This window comes from Silurus meridionalis, chromosome 3, assembly GCF_014805685.1.
Source record: "Silurus meridionalis isolate SWU-2019-XX chromosome 3, ASM1480568v1, whole genome shotgun sequence".
NCBI classification, from domain to species: Eukaryota; Metazoa; Chordata; class Actinopteri; order Siluriformes; family Siluridae; genus Silurus; species Silurus meridionalis.
In genome coordinates this window covers 31,823,862-31,828,861 of record NC_060886.1, presented here as the reverse complement: position 1 = coordinate 31,828,861, position 5,000 = coordinate 31,823,862, and the positions used below count along the sequence as shown (strand labels likewise).

General features: G+C 42.0%; 1 protein-coding gene across 1 annotated transcript in view; it reads right to left on the bottom strand.

Annotated features, from left to right (window-relative positions):
• The window catches only part of LOC124379978 (E3 ubiquitin-protein ligase SH3RF3-like), a 52,561-nt gene extending 52,124 nt beyond the window's left edge, over positions 1-437 (bottom strand). The window contains exon 1 of the mRNA XM_046840645.1: positions 1-437. This exon is cut by the window's left edge and continues 514 nt beyond it. The gene's annotated coding sequence lies outside the window, so the exon portion shown is untranslated.
• Between the last annotated feature and the right edge of the window lie 4,563 nt (positions 438-5,000).

Below are 5,000 nucleotides of genomic sequence, written 5' to 3'. Positions count from 1 at the left end.
CCCCTAGCGGAGGTCTCCACGCTGTGATTAGTCAGCGGTCACCATGGTCACACTTGAAATGGCAACGTGAAAGAAAAGGAAAACGTGAAGCTTCACGTGGAAGTTAGAGAATCGTTACACCGCAGAAAAGTTCACCCAAAAGAGAAACATTCATCTCATTATTCACAAAACATCTTCTTCTTTCCAACCAGAAACTTTGTACTCCATTATTCTAATAATTATTCAAACATCTGCAGAAACCTTCATAAAACACCGCCCTGAGTTTATAAAAATACATTCTCTGGACTTCTATTAATTATTCCTTATTATACAATATTAACAAAATCAACTCAAACCCAGGATTATAACACTCACCTCGCACCATGGACCCCCACTGGATAACTATAAACGGGGGAATAATTCTAATTGTGGTGTTAAAATAATCACTTAACCTCCTCTTTAGGGCGGGGCTTGGGGCGGGGCTTGGGGCGGGGCTTCACACCTGTAATCTTTAACTGGATATTTCATTTTAATCCACTCTGATTTCCTGTCAGTCATCAGATCATCTGTGGTATTGCTTCTGATGTATTGCCTCTTCTGTGGCAGGTAAAAAACTCAATGTGGTCCTTTAGATATGCTCTAGAATGTGTGTGTGTGTGTGTGTGTGTGTGTGTGTGTGTGTGTGTGTGTGTGTGTGTGTGTGTGTGTAAGTGACCCATTTAGAGGTTCCTGTAAATGTTGCACCACTAACCACAGCATATTTTGAGAACATTAATATGCTGACATCAAGTTGTTTTATTCCCACACACACTCGTCTACTCATCCATCATTTGCAGGAATGAAACGCTGCTGCAGGAGACAGGGTCTGGAGGACACAGTCTGCAGGACACACTGTTTTAGTAATACAGCTGTCAAAGTTCAGTGAGTCAGGTGAAGAAGTGCAGCAGGAACAGAGAGTCCAGTAGCCTGATGGTGGCAGTGTGCTGGACATAAGGTAAAGTGAGGTGAAGTGTGTGCAAGGTGAAGGATCTGGATGGCATCGGTAAGGAATTGGTGCAGGTTCCCACTGCTCCTCTTTACCCCGATGGGCAGAAATCCAGTGTTTTGGTAAATTCACAGCCAACAATATCTTCAGGCCAGTGGATGACTGTAGTCTGGACTTTTGCAGAGTGTCTCTGATGAAGACCAGAGCTTTGGCCAAACCCAGGTGAAGCATAATGCTGTGGTTCTGCTTTTCTTCACCTGAGCCCAGGGAGCCAGAGGAATCATGGATATCTCCAAATACCAATCAGTCTGAAGGATCACACAGCAGGGTTAGACAGAACAGGTTAATCCAAAGTATTAAACAGTGGGATTGGAGATAAGAAGCTGATTGTAAATTTTAAACATGGATTAGGATTAGGAGTGTGTTCTATAGGGTCAAATGGTGAGATTAGGAATTAAAGAATAATTATAAGAGGATAAACAGTGGGATTAGGAGGAACAAGTTGATGCATTTGGTCGGCACCAAAAGCGGAATATAAGATGTTTAATGGGTGAATATGAGATGTTTTATGGGTGAATATGAGATGTTTAATGGGTGAATATGAGATGTTTAATGGGTAACAGCTGTCATTAAAACAGAACAAATAGTTTTAGTCTCTTCTTATGAATTCTACTTCACATTTATTGCTTTGACCTTTACCTCAGAAGTAACTATTTGTCTCCATCTAGTGGTGAAAAGAACACATTGTTTTTATTATTATTATTCTTACAAAGGTTGCAGTGACATTTTATTAGATTTATACCACATATTTTATTATAATTGTATTTATTAAAGAATTACATCATACTTGTAACCATTTATATCTACATTTATTTTTGTCTCTTACCAACATACTGTAATCCAGAAACTCCACAGTCTTTTATAACTGACTGTAATAAAGTGCTGATACCGGAGACTCCTTCTACAAATATTAAATATATAAAATATTAAAAACTCATGGCTGCTCTTTGTTTTGTTACACCTACAACACACAACCTGTCTCCGAGTTACACCTACAAAACACAACCTGCCCCCGAGTTACACCCACAACACACAACCTGTCCCCGAGTTACACCTACAAAACACAACCTGCCCCCGAGTTACACCTACAACACACAACCTGCCCCCGAGTTACACCTACAACACACAACCTGCCCCGAGTTAAACCTTCAACACACAACCTGCCCCGAGTTACACCTACAACACACAACCTGCCCCCGAGTTAAACCTTCAACACACAACCTGCCCCCGAGTTACACCCACAACACACAACCTGCCCCGAGTTAAACCTTCAACACACAACCTGCCCCGAGTTACACCTACAACACACAACCTGCCCCGAGTTAAACCTACAACACACAACCTGCCCCGAGTTACACCTACAACACACAACCTGCCCCGAGTTACACCTACAACACACAACATGTCCCCGAGTTAAACCTTCAACACACAACCTGCCCCGAGTTAAACCTTCAACACACAACCTGCCCCGAGTTAAACCTACAACACACAACCTGCCCCGAGTTACACCTTCAACACACAACCTGCCCCGAGTTAAACCTACAACACACAACCTGCCCCCGAGTTACACCTACAACACACAACCTGCCCCGAGTTAAACCCTCAACACACAACCTGCCCCGAGTTACACCTACAACACAACCTGCCCCGAGTTAAACCCTCAACACACAACCTGTCCCCGAGTTACACCTACAAAACACAACCTGCCCCGAGTTACACCCACAACACACAACCTGCCCCGAGTTACACCTACAAAACACAACCTGCCCCGAGTTACACCCACAACACACAACCTGCCCCGAGTTACACCTACAAAACACAACCTGCCCCGAGTTACACCCACAACACACAACCTGCCCCGAGTTACACCTACAAAACACAACCTGCCCCGAGTTACACCCACAACACACAACCTGCCCCGAGTTACACCTACAACACACAACCTGCCCCGAGTTACACCTACAACACACAACCTGCCCCGAGTTAAACCTACAACACACAACCTGCCCCGAGTTACACCTACAACACACAACCTGCCCCGAGGTAAACCTTCAACACACAACCTGCCCCCGAGTTACACCTACAACACAACCTGCCCCGAGTTAAACCTACAACACACAACCTGCCCCCGAGTTACACCTACAACACACAACCTGACCCCGAGTTACACCTACAACACACAACCTGCCCCCGAGTTAAACCTACAACACACAACCTGCCCCGAGTTACACCTACAACACACAACCTGCCCCCGAGTTACACCTACAACACACAACCTGCTCCCGAGTTACACCTACAACACACAACCTGCCCCTGAGTTACACCTACAACACACAACCTGCCCCTGAGTTACACCTACAACACACAACCTGACCCCGAGTTAAACCTATAACACACAACCTGCCCCTGAGTTACACCTACAACACACAACCTGACCCCGAGTTAAACCTATAACACACAACCTGCCCCTGAGTTACACCTACAACACACAACCTGACCCCGAGTTAAACCTATAACACACAACCTGCCCCTGAGTTACACCTACAACACACAACCTGACCCCGAGTTAAACCTATAACACACAACCTGCCCCTGAGTTACACCTACAACACACAACCTGACCCCGAGTTAAACCTATAACACACAACCTGCCCCCGAGTTACACCTACAACACACAACCTGCCCCTGAGTTACACCTACAACACACAACCTGCCTCAATTCATCTGCTGTAGTTCACACCATCACCCCGTCCTTACAGTCTTCATGTTCTTCTCTGGGCTCTTCAATCAGAGACAGAAAGTCTGAATGCTAGTTTGGTTTTATATATAGTGTGTTAGCATTACCACTGTTGTTTCACCACTGTTTCATTGTATTTGCAATATATTTTACACACTATACATTTTATAGCTACAAACGCAGAGCTGAATAAATAGCCACTAAATTGTGGCGTATAATTGATATTTGTCTCCATCTAGTGGCCACAATAGCACATTGTACAGCATATAATATGTAAGTGTTGATTGAGAATAGAAAAGTCGCTCCTGTTTTACTGTTAGTTTGTTAGAGTTCAGTAAAGTTAAATGGGATTAAAAAAGGTCAACGGAATGGTAGAAATGACTTTCACTTCCCTTCACTTTTACAGGTCTCCTCCTGAACAAAGAGCAAACACAAACCCTCTACTGCATCCATTTTTACATTTTCATGGAAAGAAGAAAAGATATCTGAAAAAATATTTGCTAAATGATTGAGTCAGCACTGTAAGAACCGAGAAGAAACGTGTTATTTTGTGTTTCCTTTCCACCGAAAACACAACTTTTACCAGCAATGATTATACACCTCTTTATCACTCCATATTATCACAACAAAAATGTCCTTTAGCTGTTAATTACACCGTGTAGTATTTAAACTCCACCTACACCACCATGACAGAGTTTCCTCCTGATCGAGGCTTCATGATTTCCTACTGTTCCTCCTGAAAACACAAATAATACACTCTTTCAGTACCAATTTATGATGGAATGCTCATATAAATAAATTAGATTAGATTAGATTAGATTCAACTTTATTGTCATTGTGCAGGGTACATGTACAGAGACAATAAAAAGCAGTTAGTGTCTACCCAGAAGTGCAGAGATCTTATTTACAGTGTCAGTGTAATTAATAAGGGTATGAGGTTATACAGAAGGTGTAGTAATATTTACATAACTGAATAAGTGTATATATAGTGTGGGTTTTATATAAGTATGATACAGTATGAAGTGGTATGACAGATATAGCTGTACAAAAAGACAATGTCATTATGAATATATACATATATATATATATATATATATATATATATATATATATATATATATATATATATATATATATACAGAATAAACAGAATAAATATGGATGGACATACAGAAGTGTAATGTTTTTGGGTGGATGCATGATTTTAAAGTGGTGCAAGACACAGAAGAAAAGTGACAG